Source organism: Eupeodes corollae, chromosome 1, assembly GCF_945859685.1.
Source record: "Eupeodes corollae chromosome 1, idEupCoro1.1, whole genome shotgun sequence".
Lineage (NCBI taxonomy): Eukaryota > Metazoa > Arthropoda > Insecta > Diptera > Syrphidae > Eupeodes > Eupeodes corollae.
This window is the reverse complement of record NC_079147.1, coordinates 83,103,283-83,121,109: the sequence shown is the minus strand read 5'-3', so window position 1 is coordinate 83,121,109 and position 17,827 is coordinate 83,103,283. Positions and strand designations below refer to the sequence as shown.

General features: G+C 33.9%; 1 protein-coding gene across 2 annotated transcripts in view; it reads left to right on the top strand.

Moving 5' to 3' along the window:
• The first annotated feature begins 1,977 nt into the window (after positions 1-1,977).
• LOC129953695 (uncharacterized) overlaps positions 1,978-17,827 on the top strand; it is a 248,377-nt gene continuing 232,527 nt past the window's right edge. Inside the window, exon 1 of one of the 2 annotated variants that reach the window (XM_056067035.1) lies at positions 1,978-2,308. The gene's annotated coding sequence lies outside the window, so the exon portion shown is untranslated. Of the gene's footprint in view, positions 2,309-17,015; positions 17,035-17,827 lie in introns of those variants that run through there. The other variant, XM_056067037.1, reaches the window with a different exon arrangement.

Below are 17,827 nucleotides of genomic sequence, written 5' to 3'. Positions count from 1 at the left end.
CCAACATGCAATCAGAGAAGCCACCTCTGATGTGCTGGGCTTCACAGTCACCAATAAGGAGCCTTTGGTTTGATGAAGAATGTCGGCAGACAAATGCAGCCAAACAACAGGCACGCAAAGCGGCGCTGCATAAAAGGACGAGAGAAATAAGTCTACTTTACATCGCCTATAAAATCTTCTCTGCCGTAATATGTGAACGTCTAAAGCCCATAGTCAACAACCTGATAGGTCCTTAAAGTGTGGTCTTAGACCAGAAAACTTCACAGTTGATCAAATATTTACATTACGGCAGATCCTGCAAAAAAATCCAAGAACACCAAATCGACACCCACCATCTTTTCATCGATTCCAAGGCCGCATATGACGGCATCTACGGAAACGAGCTTTATAAAGCCATGTCTAGTTGTGGCATCCTTGCCAAACTCGTCCGTTTGTACAGGATGACAATGGAGAATTCACGCTGATCCATAAAGGTTGGAAACAACTTAACAGAACCTTTCTATGTCAAAAAAGATTTTAGACAAGGTGATGTGCTGCCATGTAATTTTCTTAACATCGTGCATGAAAGAATAGTGAAAGTCCGTCCAATTACTAGCATATGCAAAAAAATTGGCAATATTGGCAGGGACCAAAGTGTTGCTATATAAGACCCTTATTATAACCATCCTACGTTTGTTGGGTGAGGCCCTAGTTCACACAGGACTGTAGCGCCACCATAAGTAAGTAAGTATTCATACTGCGGATATTGTTTTTGTTATTCGTGAAAAATCCTATTATACTATTGATAGATTTTCCAAAAAAAACATGGGTAATATGACAACTTTGGTTAAAGGAAATTGAAATTACTGCGGTAGTCAATAATGACAACTGCGGTAGTAAATACGACAATTGTTTCTCAAAACCGTAATCTAATTTGACTACCGGACAATCATTATAAAAATTATCGATAGTCAATGAGAACCGAATTGTCATATTGACTAATAAAGTTCTTCTATTGACTACTTTTGTTGTCATATTGACTACCTGAAATTGCCAATCAAAAATTGTTTTATTGACTATCCCGTAGTAAGTTTTTTAAAATAAGATTGTCATATTGACTATTTTGGTAGTCAATGCGATAATTTGACCAAATTTCAAGATGACTATCGACGATTGTTTATATGAGAACTTTTTTTTCTGTCTTGGTCGGAAACTTAGAGAATTGAGACCAATACCATTAGCAACATACCAAACCATCAAAAATACCGGATTGAGCTCAATGTCTTCTTATATTCTAAAAATGACAAAATTACTGAACTATAAACTGATTATTTATTATTAATCAAGACATTCTTGCTTTATTCTATTTCGAGAATCATAGAAAAAGTACTCCTATTGATGTGTCAGAAAATTTTGAAACCCTCTGTTTCTATTCTCGTTTTCAAAAAGCCTGTTTTTTCTTTTTCTTAAACTTATAACCCGGATGAAACCTACAACAATTTTGCGTTGGTACACTACCAATCGAACATACTTAACATAACTGAAGGTCGTTGTCTTGCACCTGCTTGATATTAATATCATACTCCTAGAGCAACACGACGACGACGCAACGACCGCTACGTGACGTCGATGCTTATTATTCATTATACCGTTAAACTAAATAATAAATTTTTAACTGCGATTCATTTATTCACAAGTCATGACAAACCTATTTTATATATAAAACAAAAATTAATCCAAAAAAGAAATGAAAATAAAAACTAACCCCACTTCATGTAGGTAGATGTCGAGTTGAAAAAGCTTCAAAAATCAAGCAGAGGCAGAGCTTTTATGTCTTTTTTACTTTTTATATACTAAACCAACAAGTTGAATAAAAAACAATAAAAAAAGTATCTCAAGCCATGTTATGCCTTCCATCACAATCCAAAGTCGAGAGGGCAATGGTTTTACTCTCATATACCTACTCGGAGAACCCAATGAGTCAGTGTCTTGTGCGGTCTCCAGTCTACGGTCTCCAACCAATTCCACTTCGAGCGGCGCGCGTTAAGTGGCTTTGTTTGCATTATTATTGGTCTCAGTGTCGGGTATTCAGAACGTCCGTCAGCTCGTATTCACGCGTATCGTCATTATCGTCGGCTTGGAGCACATAGCGTAGTATTTTGTTACTCATTCAATCTTAACGAGTATTGTGTCCAATATATATACGAACGGTACTATTCGAACCATCCTGAGATAATTAGTTTGATTGTGATCCTTTCGGGCTGGAGGTGTTGCGCTTCCTCTTCTATAAACCTACAATCTTCCTCCTGAATGTATCGCCCTCTGGCGGGTAAGTGTGAAAATACAATTCAATTAAACTACAGTTTACCAATTGCAAAGATACACATCACGAGCGGGAGCGCATCCGCATGCAAACAAGATATCCATTCAAAACAGCTGTTGTATTTCTGCGGGCTCTTTTTGGGTAAAGTTTTAGTCTGACCCTCTTTTTGGCGTCTTCTTCAACTTCCCTCAAAAACCCCTTACAAAATCTCTATTTCCTTTCAAAATGCAGATAGGTAGAAATGAGCAAAAGAGATGATAGGTTGCATCCTTGAAGTACTTTCCAAAATACAAAATACGGGCGCGGAACAGTTTACACCTAATTTGTGCCCGAAACAGAAGACGTCATCGCTGCTTAGAGGCGGGTCGGGTACGAAAAGAGCGGTACGGTGCGGAGAAGTGTTGAATGAACGTGTGGAAGCAATTCTACCTACGAACGAGAATATACTTTTCTACAATCGTGCAACGATGGCACTATAAGTTTGTTGCTGAATGATTTTATTTTGTTCATAAATATGCTTGCCAAGTGAGGTTAAATTAGTAAAGAATAATTTAATTAGTTAAGTGATTTTCTTAGGAAAAAAGAGTCGACTCATTACTCACTGCATCTGAAGGTTGTTTATTCTGTGAATCATTAAATTGGTAAATGAAATGTGTTCTCTTTTAAAAGATAGCCAAAAGTTTTTACGTTTGTCTCATTGATTTCCGTGAACAACTGTATTTTTCCAGATTGACGTTTTAATAAAACAAATCAGTAAGGAATGGCAAACATTTTCGGGAGTAAGAAAGGATTGTCTTCTAAGTTTCCTATTATTATCTTTGTTCCTTGGACGATATATCAGAATACCTCCCAGCTGGAATTTAGATAGAGGAAATGAAACTTATTAGCATAATCTAGTTCATTTCAGATTAATAAAGATCTATACATTTAGAAATATTACAATCTTGCTTGTCTGGTAAAATTTAACGAGTGCTTAGGTGTAAAAAACTTCTTGTATTTGTATTTTATTTTGTAGTTTATTTATTTCAAAAATCGCTTAAAAGGTGTTATAAAGTGTTGCAAGCCTTTACATTAATTTCAGAATTTGAATACAAATTATATAACTAAGACATTTATTTACATATTTATATAAAAAAATAGTTGAAAAGTAAAAATGTAAATCTACTTATGCTTCTTATTTTTCTCATAGCGATGGGCAGAGAGTTTCAAAGGCGTACAATATGAATACAAAATTTACGCCCAGTGTTTAGAAAATTGTATCGGGGTAATATTAAAGCAAAGGACCTTGTTGAATGAGGGAAATTCATCTTACCGTATTTATATAAAGGTTGTTGTGTTTGGATGCAGGTAACTCAGAGAGCGAAAGTTTATTAAACTGTCTAGGCTACAACCAAAAATCCGTACCGCAAAAATGGATATGTGATCATAACGTCGTAGATTATAAATATAGCGGGCAATATTGTTGTAGGCCACATTCAATTTGCGGCTAGTCACACAGTCTGGTTTACAAAAGATTTCACACCCATACAGCTCCTTTTGTAGTATAAGGGCCTTGGCAAGTAGCAGATTAGTTTTGATCGGGATGAAATTTCGAGTGACTTGAAGAAGGCGGAGACTTCCATAGACTTTACCAATGGCACTATTAAGGTGATCATCCCAAGTGAGAGTGCGATTGAATACTACTCCTAGGTTTCTAGCAGTGCAAACATATTTAATCGTTTCGTCATCAAGTTTCAATAGGTTTAAACCCGATTGATCAAAGTTTTTGGGATAGATGGGGAGGGATGTAGATTTGACAGGGTTAAGGCGGAAATCGTTCTTTTTTGATCACTATGAAATGCGGAGCAGATCCTCATTCATTAAAGCTACGGCATCATTTTCAGCCGCAAAAGGTCGACTTATTAGGAGCTGCACATTATCTCCATAAAGAAGAATTAAACTATGTTTAGCAACTTAAGGTAACATATTTATGTAAAGTGAAAAGAGGACTGTCCCAAGGATAGATCCCTGTGGCACTCCACTCAAAACATTGAGAAATGTGGACGAGTATCCATTGGCCACCACGCATTGTTGCCTTCCGCTGAGATACGAAAGAACAAGCTTACAGGACTCTAAAGAAAACCCAAAGTTAATTCGCAGCTTTCTACAAAGAATTGAGTAGTTAAAAGTATCAAAAGCCTTTGAATAATCTAACAGTGTTAGCAATGTAACATGATCACTGTCTATAGCCATTCTCATTTAATCGGTTACAAAAATTAAGGCAAATTTGCAGCTGCGTTTAGGTCGAAAACCAGACTTACAGGTACTTAACAGGTTGTTAATTGTAAGATATTTTTGGATCTGCTTCAGAATAGTTTTTTCAAACACCTTCGGAAGAAACGGAAGAATCGCAATCGGCCGAAATTCTGTAGCAATACCTGTTTGTCTTTTGGGTATTAGATTAGCTTTCTTCCATTCCAAAGGAAACTCGGAAGTAGTCAATATGCTGTTAAATATGTAGGTTATATAGCGCAGTATATATGGAAGCAGAAGTCTCAAGAACTTAGGGTCCATTTGGCCAATGCCAGTAGCATTAGATTTAATCGATATTAATGCCTCTACAATGTCCTTCTCTTGTATTCTTATAAAACTCAAAGAGCTGTTGATAGCAGTTGGTTCATCCTCAGTAAGGGAATTAACTCGTGAAGCAACGTTTAAGGGCATGGACGTAAACTTTTCGATTGTTTTTAGATTTTTCCAATACCGATTTCACGCAGGTTTTTCCATAATTTTTTGCTAGAGGTTAAAGAACCAAGTTTGTTTTCATAATAAAGTCTTTTTGCCGTTCTGACCATTACGACAACTTGATTACGCAGTCTGCAATACAATTTGTTTAAATCCATTGACTGTAGGCGGCATCTCGTCGAGAGATGTCGCTATTCAGCCAAGGTGGAGCTGTATGCCTAACGAGAAAGGTTTTAATATTAACATGCCTCTCAAAAAGCGGATTGACGTTTTGCCGTAAAAACCTGACTTGATCATTTATATTTTGCCTATGGTATAGTGAGTTCCATTCCACGCAGTCAACATCGCGTACTAAGTCAGATGTGTTTAAGTTTTTGAAGTCTTGATACTGAAAAAATTGTTGATCAACCTGAAAAACTAAATCCAAACATACAAAAAGTAAATCATGCTTGGAAAAACCAGGTGCTAAAAGCTGGCTGTAAAGCATAACCTTACCAACATCGCTGGCAAGATACAGATCTAGTCAGTAGCTGTCAGGACTGCTTGTAAAAGATCTGCATGAATATCATCAAAGGCAACCGCTGTGTTGCTTTTCAGTGTCTTAATGAGGCAAATGATATCTTCTTTACTTCGGAAAATTTGAGGGGGCATAACCTTCAATTTTCTGACAAAAACGTGATTAAAAACTGCGGACAAGTTTCCACCTGAGCTGTACCTTATTTAAAGCTAACAGAACTCCTTTTGTGTCCTTAACCAACTGCGGCTTGGAGCTCCGTACACCCATGAGCTCTGTACAAACTTTATAAACGGTTCTACAGTCAAAATTCCTTATCGCTTATCGCGCAACACGCTACAGAGAACTTCCCTTATCTTCATGCTATATGTATGGACTCATTTTTCCCCACTATTCAAAGCCAGTCTCTTGAACTGAGGGTAAATATTGTCACAAAGTAGACCTTAATTACACATATTTTGTTGGAAGATTTAGAACGGACCCAGATGTAATTCGACAAGTCATTTCATGTACAAAGAGGTCAACCAAATAAACGGTAAGCTATTTGATAGATGACAGTTAAGCGCTGTAAAACTAATAATTACATGGCATCTACCTTTTAAAGGAATCATTATCTGACAACTATCAAATTGTTTTATTTTAAGGTATTGTAACATTTTCCTACACAAATGGTGGTTTATTGAAATTTTTGACATCTTTTAAATACTAATAACCTACCCGTTTGGCAACCATGTTCTTAAAGAATCCATAGTATAGTTGTTGTACAATGTGCATATCCCATCAGTGAAACACACAGAAGGTTGTAGGTAGCTAGCATTAGATGTCATTTTAGATGATGATGCTAGATTCTGTTTTTCCGGTATTCGGGATCGGGATGCTGATGCTGGTTCCTCGTGCTTCTGATGCTTGCTGTACACTGTACAGTGTACATTGTACATAGAGACTTATACATTATTGCTGATATACCAGTGGGCGGCTTGATAATGGCCTTTTGCGTCAACGTTTGCTGATGGTGAACAGCTTTCGGTGGCATCGGTGTATCTGAACATATGTTGCGACAAGCCAAAGTACACACTCCACACTCTTTAGTGCACTTTCCCGGATACCAGTTCCAGGCTTTAGACATTTCTATAAAGTATCTATAGATATGACTGGCGGCGCGGCCGGCGTGAGAGCACTGAGTACCATCACCTAAAACAGCGAAGTAGGTATATTTAAAATACAATATAATATAGAATTTTGACGGGGTTTTGCGGTTGTTTAAGGTGCGGGGCTTAGTTAGGTTTTAGGTTTGCATCAACGACAATATGCTCCATGATGGTCGGATATAGATGCAATAAACCATCCCATAGCCATAGTCATCGTTTTGAAAAGGGTTGAAGGGGGGTTTTTAAGTTTGGTGGAGTAATATACGTTGGTATATACTGGTAAAGTACTTGCCTCAAAATAATGATGCTTAAGCAAAATACCTAAACTATGTTGCGCTATTCGCGTTTGGTTCTGTGTGCTCTGTGCAGTGCATCACTGCATGCAGCACAGTTGGCTGATTTTGTGTAGTTGAGGTTAATTTAATGGTAAAACGAGCAAGAGTCGCGTTTATGATGAAAAGCCTTTCCTCAGAGCCTAAATTTACAAAACCCTCTACAATACATAACAACACAAAAGTCGTAATAAATTTCTCTCCACCACACTAATTTAGGTTCTTATAAAGTACTCTAGGTACAAGCATATTTTGAAGTTATACAAGACTGTGTATGGTTTAGGATTGTATGACAACAAAATTATTGATGATTTGAACGTCACATCTTCGGCCGTACAAAATTATATACATACATTTCAAGTTTGGGTGGGATTGGAAAGGTATTGGTACCTTACCTTTAAGTTCTTAATCTTCATTGAGTCTTTTACTGTTCGAGTCATCGAAGACGAAGACAAAGCCATGAGAGAGGGAAAGTTGTTATTGACGATGAAGTTCGATGTTGTGAAAAGAAGAAATTTGTATTCAAAGTCTTTATTCTTCTTTATGCTATAAGTTTGTAGTCTTGGAGGTTAGGTTTTATATTTCAATTTAAATACTTTAACGATTATTTTGTTTTCATTTTAATGAAGCAGATGGTTCTTTGGTGTTAAGAAATAGACAGTCAAATATGTTCTTTTCTTGTTGGTAATTTTTTACAATCGTAGACATAAATAAATAGAATTAACTTATTACATGGTCTTAAATATTCTGTAATTTGTGTATAGGCTATAAGAAATTTTCCTAATTTTCTATACTTAAAGCTGTAAGGCCTGACAGTTAAAGGTGAGCTTATATTATTATTCTTTACATTTATTACCTTTAAATAATAAATAATAATAATAATCATAATATTTACATAGTTTTAGTCACTAGTAATTAAACATATTAATTACCAACTTTAACTCCCTTACTATATTTTTAAATGGTTATTTCTTCGTTAAAGTGAAAAAACTTAAAATGACAATTTATTGATGTTTGATGTGCTACCAGGTGTGTTCTTATATGCTTCGTGGTTTAAATGCAAATTTTCTAAAGAATTTTTATTTCTTAAAATAATTGCAGTATATGCGAGTTGCATATTAAAATAATTCTAATGAAGGAATGAGAGTTATTAAAGTCCTGTTAAATAAGAAAATAAGAATACAATTATTATAAAATTCTTAATCCAGAGTTGGTTTTAGTTTTTATGTTTTATGGTGGCCAGCTGACTGAAAATATTGAGTTGGTTGAGTTAGCTTTAAATCGTAGAATGCATTTATGGGGAAATTATCTCATCTAGTTAAAGATCGGCAATACATGAAACAAAAGACCATGAAGTCAAAAACCTGAATCTTAAGAACAACGGCGGGCGTAAGCCGGCTTTTGGTGTTTGTTCAATAATCGACAAGGACATGATTGCTGAAAAAATTTTAAGAAAATGGTTTCTTTTAAATAATGTGTCCGTTTTTTTTTCAACTTTGAGATTTAAAATTACTTTTTTCTGATATTTTGGACAAAAGCAACGTTTAAAAAAAAATAATGCTTCAAGAACGGTTTTTTAGCTTTGAGAATAGTTTAATCACAGTAATTTGTACATCACCTTACTTTTCTGAAAGATTAATAGTCCCGCCTAACAGCGGAGACATAGACTCCAGTGCTTCACTATTTTTCTTCCTTTGACTCAGTCTTCACATTCCACAGTTATGGCTTATAATAAATTTTTGTTGGCACTTCGATAATTCGGCAGTTACAATAGATGTCATTTTTATTTTGAATACAAACTTTTGACATATGTTTTGCGGCGTATACGTTCTTTTTATTTCATTGATTTTTCATATTTTTTCTTCCGACATCTGAAAATGAAAAAGCAGATCATTTGTTTTTGTAAATCAAACTATGAATTGTCCAATATTAACAACAATATTTTATGATGGAAACAATATTTAAAGGCATTATCTTTAAGTTTTGAAAAGATTTTCAAAATTTTAGGCATTTGCTATGTGAAAGGAAAGTACTTAATTCGATGTTTGTATTAATTTTTTGCATACAATTATTCTGAGAGTAATATTGTTTTTTTTTGTATTCGTAAGATATCTCTTAGATTAGAGCAAACGGGTGTCATTTGGCAATTTAAAAAGCAATTCCTTGGCAAAGTTCTAAAATCAATTTAAAACATGATTTAATAATTCTTGATATATTTTCTAAACTTTGTTTTAAAATATTTAAAAATTGTTTACTTTTTATAATAAATTTTGTAAAGAGTTTTGAACAATTACCGTGGATTGTCTTCACCATCATATCATCGGTCAAATAAGCAGGATTCGGTCAGGGCCATTTACAAAAAGTCTGTACATTTACTTCGATCGCTACGGACGCCATCCAGTCGTGCATGTGCATCCCCAGGGTTCGGTCGTCGTTAGAACTTTGTCAAGAAATTCACAGTAAATAACATAATACAAATATTACAATAAATAAGAATTAAAAATCGTACTCGTATATATTTTTATAAAATAAGACATGTTTCATGTACATATGTACACTTACTCTCAAAATTGAGCGTATACCAGCAAAAATTATTATTAAATTGTTATAAATTATTCAAATGTTATGTTTTTGGTATTTTGTTTTCAATCTTTTTTTTTTTATATTTTATGTTAAATAAACAAGACCAACAACAAAAACAATTGACGAAAAATTATAAAAATTAAGAAACTAAAAACTTCATCAAATGAACGGCACAAAATTAAGCGTACACTTGGAATTCAAAGCATACAAAAATGTTAATAAGTGGTCAAATTTAAATTTTAATATTCCGTAGGGCCCCCTTTAGCCATAATCACATCTTAAAGTCGACCCGGCATTGATTGAACAATTTTGTAATAAAAGAAATGGGTATATTTTCCCAAAATTCTGATCTTCGCGTTCAATTGACTTTTGATGGTTGGGTTGTTTTCGCTTCATTATTTTTTCACAAATGCTCTATGGGATTGAGGTCCAGTGACGAAACGAAAATTATTTCTGCGACGAACATTGAAATTCAATTTTAAAAAACAAGTAAATATAGCAGTACATTTTTGAATACTTGATTTAAGAAGCCACAAATACAAAGTGTACGCTTAATTATCTGCGATGAAAAGTTGAGGTAATTATTTTTTTGTTGATATTACCTTTTGTTTATTGCTTTAGTAATGTTTTGTATGTATTTTTAAGAAACAAAAATAAGCAAAAAAAGAAATTAAAAAGAATTTTCCAAAAATATGGCATCTTAAATAGGAAAAGTAACGAATAACTAATTCTGAACTAAGTGTACGCTCAATTTAAGGAGGAACTGCATGTACATATATGTTTTAAGAAATTTAGTTTGTATAAAATGTGAGTTGATGCATTTATCCAGCCTGTCCCTAAAAAAGTCGAATCCTCCTCCCCAATCGTCCTATTGCACTTACGTCCCTTTCCTTCAAAGGTCATGGAAACGCTGATTAATTTTCAGCTTAAGAAATGTCTTGAAAAACGGAAGCTTTTTCATCATCGGCAGTATGGCTTTCGTTGCAATAAGTCCACTGGTCACAGAAAGAAAAAAGTCATCCTATTGACTATTTTGGTAGTCAATATGACAATTTGGTAGTCTATTTTCAGCCGATAACCGCGATAGTCAATAGAACAATTTTCGGTTGTCAATTTTGAGATCTGAAATTATTGTACAATTTGGTAGTCAATATGACAACTGCGGTAGTCAATATGACAACTTTGGTTGATAGAAATTGAAACTACGGTTGTCGTATTGACTAACACGGTAGTCAATATGACAACTATGGTAGTCAATATGAAAACTGCGGTAGTCAATATAACAACTGCGATAGTCAATACGACAACTGCGGTAGTCAATATGACAATTGTGATAGTCAATACTACAACTGCGGTAGTCAATACGACAACTGCGGTAGTCAAAATGACAACTGCGATAGTCAATACGACAACTGCGGTAGTCAATTTAACAATTGTGATAGTCAATACTACAACTGCGGTAGTCAATATGACAATTGTGATAGTCAATACTACAACTGCGGTAGTCAATACGACAACTGCGGTAGTCAATACGATAATTGGGGTAGTCAATATGAAAACTACGGTAGTCAATGCGACAACTGCGGTTGTCAATGTGACAACTGCGATAGTCAATATGACAACTGCGGTAGTCAATACGATAACTTGGGTAGTCAATATGAAAACTACGGTAGTCAATGCGACAACTGCGGTTGTCAATATGACAACTGCGGTAGTCAATAGGACAACTGCGGTAGTCAATATAACAATTCTTATTAGTCAATTTTGGTAGTCAATATGACAACTGCGGTAGTCAATGTGACAACTGCAGTAGTCAATATGACAATTGCTGTAGTCAATAGGACAACTGCGGTAGTCAATATAACAATTCTCGATAGTCAATTTTGGTAGTCAATATGACAACCACGGTAGTCAATATGACAACTGCGGTAGTCAATAGGACAATTGCGGTACTCAATATGACAACTGCGGTAGTCAATGTGACAGTTGCGGTAGTCAATAGCACAACTGCGGTAGTCAATATAACAATTCTCGATAGTCAATTTTGGGTAGTCAATATGACAACCGAATTGTAGTATTGACTACCGAAGTTGTTCTATTGACTACCGCAGTTGTCATATTGACTACCCAAAATTGACAATCGAAAATTGTTCTATTGACTATCCAGTAGTCAATTTTTAAAAATAAGGTTGTCATATTGACTATTTTGGTAGTCAATGCGACAATTTGGCCAAATTTCAGGTTGACTATCGACGATTATTAATATGACAACTTTTTTTTTTCTGTGTAATCTCATGGTTTATCTCACCGAACAGTGAAACAAATCTTTACATCGTAATGGAGAAAGTAAGATTATTGCCCTTGATATTTCAAAGGTATTTGATAGAGTTTGGCATCAAACTCTCTATTCGAAAATGAGTGCATTTAGTATTTATGAATTTCTTCTTCGTAGGGTTAGTAATTTTCTTTTAGACCATTTAATTCAAGTAGTATTAGACAGATGTGAATCTGATACCCACAAAAAACCCATTGTATGCCCCAGGGCTTCGTTTTGCTCCTTCACTCTTCCAAATTTTTATTAATTATCGTTTGTGTGAATCTTCTTCTTTTTCTGATGACAGTTCATGTTCTTTTTAGATTCTCATCCTTGTTCCTCGACCAACAACATCAGTGTATGATAAGCTCATAAAATTTCGATCTTGACAAAATTGTGCAATTGGGAATAAGAAACCGTGTAGAATTGAATGCTTCGAAAACTCAATGCTGGTCTACTGTCGCAAAAGCGGTACCCTCCCCCAAGGCCACTATCCATGGATGGTACCTAATGCATAGAGGAGACTTAACAGCTTTCAGTTCTAGGTATGTGAATTACAAAAAGGTTATTGTGGAGGGGTCACATATTCGACATTGCCAAAAATGCTGCGAAGTGTTAAGGTTTTTTCCGATAATGCAAGACTTTTCTTAACCCTTCTGATCTGGCTATAATTTACAAAGCTTTTATTCGTCCTTAACTTGGGTATACAGCCCCTGGCCATATTATTAAACGCACTTTATATTTTATGCAAAATCTTAATTTCTAGTTATTTTAATCAGGTTTTCGAATATTGTAATGCATTTAAATTATTTGTATGCAGAAAATGAACTTCTTTCTAGAAATAAAGCAACAGATTTAAACAATTTTTGTTTTGAACCTACTTTTACTTTAATAAGAGCCTCAATTCTGCGTGGCATACTGTCAATGCATAACTGGACTGTTTCCTGCATTTGTGGGTGATGATTCCACACGTGAATTACTCTTTCAGTAAGTGACCGCATCTTTAGCTACTTCCCTCTTCATCATCTCCCACACGTTTCCCGGCCGGTCCAACAGAGGGATGTTTTCTTTCCTCAAATAAGTTTTTATGGACCAGGGTGTGTGGTATGTAGCTCCACCTTGTATATAAATGTAACCATACATCCATTCTTGAACGTTAAAAATATTGCGTATAATCTAATAATTATAAAAATACTGCAGTGCGTCTAATAATATGGCCAGAGACCGTATACAACACTCATATTTGGGCTGGAGCCCCAATAAAGTACTTGAGTCTTCTGGATAGAATTGAAATGAGAGCTCTTAAAATGATAGACACTTGGTTTTCTTGACACCGCCACAAGGTCTCATGCTTGTCATTGTTTTATCGTTATTTTAATAACCAATGCTCTAGGTAAATAAGCAGCCGTATTCCTCCCCTTAAACAATTTAACCGTAAAACACGTACTTCTAAGAATGCTTATCAATTTACTCTTGAGCCCAACTTCGAATGTAATGTGAAGTAAATTGATTCGTTCTTTAGCCACACTACATGAATGCTTTAGCAACTCCTTATAATTTGCATTCACGTTAAAAAATAAAGTGCATCGACATCTCCTTTCTCTTCACCCTTCCTAGTTACTGACATTGCGGTTTATCGTTATAAGGATATTCACAACCACTAAAGGGGTTCAATTTAGAAAAAAGAGGCTGGGACACGATCCATCCCGTCTGTTGATTTGTCTTGCTTAAAAGTTTGTCTATATGTACTCGTATCAATTTTTACCAAATTTGCGTACTATTTTTAGGAGATTTTATTTTTTATAAAAAAGCGGACTGTTGGATTTTTAAAAATATTTTCTGTGAAATAAAATAAGTTTGAAGCCAATATTTATAATTTTTGAAAAGCTATTTGAGTCGAAAGTAAATTTTTACCAAGTTTCAGTAGTGTTCTTTTTAAGAGTTTTATTTTTTGTTAAAAAACTTTCAATTCGTTTTTTTTGAAAATTTTAACGAATGTTGAAAACAATATTTCTTATAAAATTAGTTTGCAGCCAATATTTCAAATTTTTGAAAAGATATTTGAGTCGAAAATCAATTGTTACCAACTTTTGTTAAATTTTTTTTAGGTTTTTAATATTTTTGTACAAAAACTGTTAATTCGATTTTTTTCAAAATTTTTCTGAATGTTAACAAAAATAGTTTTTGAAGGATAAAAATTAAAACCAATATCTACAGTTTTTGAAAAGATATTTGAGTCGAAAATCAATTTTTACCAACTTTTATACATTTTTTTTAGGTTGTGTATTTTTTGTAAAAAACTGTCAATTCGATTTTTCTCAAAATTTTTTATAATGTTGAAAACAATGTTTCTTATAAGTAAAAATTAGTAAGAAAATATTATCTCAAATTTTTGAAAAGACATTTGAGTCGAAAATCATTTTTTATCAACTTTTGTTAATTTTTTTTTTTGGTTTTTAATTTTTTGTAAGAAAACTGTTTATTCGATTTTTTTTCAAAATTTTACTGAATGTTGAAAACAATATTTTTTAAAAGAATAAAGTAAATTAAAGCCAATATCTCAAAGTTTCGAAAAGATATTTGAGTCAAAAATCGATTTTTGCCAGCTTTTATTAATTTTTGTTTAGGTTTTAATTTTTTGTAAAAAAAACTGTCAATTTTCTTAACATTTTATCAGATGTCAAAAACATTATTCTTCGTTGCACAAAATTGTTTTGGGGATAAAATCATATTTTAGTCGTAAAATTTTGGAGGTGACAAAATTTTGTTTTCAGTTTTTTTGTTTTATAAAAAAACTGTTAAATTGATTTTTTTCAAAAAAAAACTTCTTTGATATCACGTTACAATATATTGTATAAAATTTAATGCATTAAGGGTTAATCAAAATGTTCACTTTTTTTTTAAACTGCTATGGTAAAAAAATAACCAAAGTAATTTTCTTGACAGACCTTTCTGCATCTTTCTGCATTATTATCTGTATACAAACATTTTTTGAAGTCGATATTCCTTGACTAATCGGATCCATTACAATAACTTCCTATGGAAAGTAAAAAATGTGTTAGTATAACAATGTCATCCCCTCTTTGACCACGGCTTTGTTTAAAAATAATTATTCAGAAGCGTGAAACTATAAAAATAACTATTAATACAATCTGCATTAATCTAATACATTCAATAACTAAAATAAAAATAAATTACTATTTACTTAGAAGAACAACAGCTTTGAAATCTAGATGAACATTATGCATTAGTTACCACATTTCTGTAGGTGTAGATTAGTTGCTCACTGAATTGTTTAATAATTTAAAAATGTTACAAAATCAGAACTTTCGATTAATTTTTAAACACACAAAAAATAAAACAAAATTCCTTCAAGCTAAATTCATCAAACACAATAATTCCACAAAACCTATACCCATAACAATACATAAACATATCCACGCATTTTGAAACTGTAGCTTTCAGAATTGCCAGAGGGGGGCTAACCTACTCATAACGTAACTCGCGTAAGTATCTACGAATGCAAAAAGATTAAAACGAAACGATTGTGTTCATCATCGTATAAAATAATGTTGCGCATTGTTTGTGGTTTTAATTATTATTTAAACAAATGAAAAAAAAATAGGTATTTGTTTGTTCATACTTCTAGAGGTAGGTAAGGTATGTAAAAGTCGTGAGAACAGATTGTTTGTAGAAGATACTGTGGGTAGGTGTCGTGACGAAGGTTTGGGCCTGAATGGGATTTATAATCACTGCACACAGAAATTTATTTAAAATTATCTAAAAAAAACTGAGCAATTTATTAGTCAAAGTATGAAACAGATGTTTATATAATAATTGTCGTTGAAAAATGAATCTAAGAACAGTGAGGGTCATAAATATAAATTCACTTTGTTCTTGATTTATAATTAATTAACGCGACACTCGTAATCATAATGCTCGACTAAATAATGTCGGTGCGATGTGAGCGAGGGTGGATACAGGAGGGTCAGAGCAGAAAGCTGGAATAATATATATCTATAGTGTAGCAAGAGCAGCATCTGATGCATTAAAGAGAAGAGTGAAGTGAGGATGCAGTGTGGAAAATAGTGTCGTGATATTTTGTGCCATCATCCACTTAACAAACGTGCCACTTACTCTATAAACGAGTTCATTGCTTCCAGCATGGCTTGAGTTTTGTTTAATGGCGCATACCTACTTCTACACTCTTCGTTGCTTGGCAATCATACAAGCTATAGGGTATATAGATACACTTTTATAGTATATCCATGATGTATCTTTATATGTAGAAGTACCTATATGTGTAGATGTAGTTTGACAAAAATGTATCTTTATGTCTTTGCATTGCATGATTACGATTGTCGACTACGAGAGGGCTAAGCTTTAAATAGTGCGGGTGCAATGAGTGCCAATGCCATCCCGCACTTTACATCATTTTGTCTGATGTTTTCATTTTCGTCGTCTCGCTGATGAGTTCTGATGATGATGATGGTGGAGACCTGGCTCGGCTCTGGTGTAAGTAGATTGTTTACTTGAGCCAACATTATTTCAGATTCAGAGCTTTAATTCAGTCATTCACAGTATTAGTGCTATCGTGCGTGCCCCAGCAGCGGCGGCATATGTCGACGCGATAAAATGTTTACCTACCTAATAGTTTATAAAGAAGTATCAAGTATTTTTGTTTCTTTTGTGAAAATTGCATAGACAGAGTAGAACCCGGTTAAATGAGTAGGTTTTTAATTTGAAGGAACTAGTTTTTGTCGTTAAAAAGTGAATCATCTCAAGAAATAAAGAAAAACGGATTTAATTAATTTTTGCAATTATTAGTTTGATCTCGAATTCATGAGAATAGTGTCAAGGTTATAGTGTATAGTGTGATGAGTTAAAGAAAAATAAATCGTTCGCCATAAATGTATTCAGTTCCTAATTCATATGTGCTTAGTTCGGAACTTATAATAAGATGAGTTTTTAAGTTGATTTCTTATCTTACCGTGATTCAATTTGTTAATATTTTCTACGCTGAGTCAAAAATAATTAATAATTTTTGTGTATTTTAATGAAATATTGTGCAAATAAGAAATAACTTACCTTGATGTCGCAGTATTAACAAACATAGGGTAAACTACAAACATTTTAATATACATTTTTGTAAAGATAATTTTCTGTATTATGCTGCGGTACACAAACATTTTCTTTCAAAAAATATTTTAGATATCAACATCCTCGCTATCATTCAAGTTGCACAGGTTGCAAAAAATCGATAAGCCATCGCGGTGAGGAATCTACTATAGGTTAAGAAGTTCTCCTCTTAGCCGGAACATGCACGAAATTCGTTCGGTGGTATTTTTGTCGTAGAAGTAGTTTCTTTCCCGGAGATCGTAGTCTAGTATACTATATATCATGCGGTGCAGTGAGCTTGCTCCGTGTGTTGTTCTCTTGAGGCTTTATCCAGATGAGCTAGTAGGCGATATAAAGTTGGTTTCCAATAGGAGAGATTACTGCAGAGTAGCTCAACATCCACTTGCTCGGCAAGCTCTAACCAGTCTTTAAACCATCCACTTCGGGATTGGATTGTTTGAAGAACTAATTTTTTTGGGAGACGATAACTTAGCATATCTAGAGCTTTGAGGATGTAATCGACCTGTAGCTTAAGTGTTTTTATAAATAATGACTATAGACCCGATTCCAAAATGATGATGTAGTTGGTCGTACTCGAATGAAGATGGTAGGTCAGTTTAATGTAAAATCAAAGCAGTTTTTCCACTTGTTTATATTTCCGAACTCCCCAAGCTTGCGCCGCATAAAACATAACTGATTGCGATATAGCATCAAAGACCCTGAATTTACTGGAATGAGTAATTTTTTTTATTATTAAATTGCTTCCATGCTACGTTCATAGCTGTTTTCACC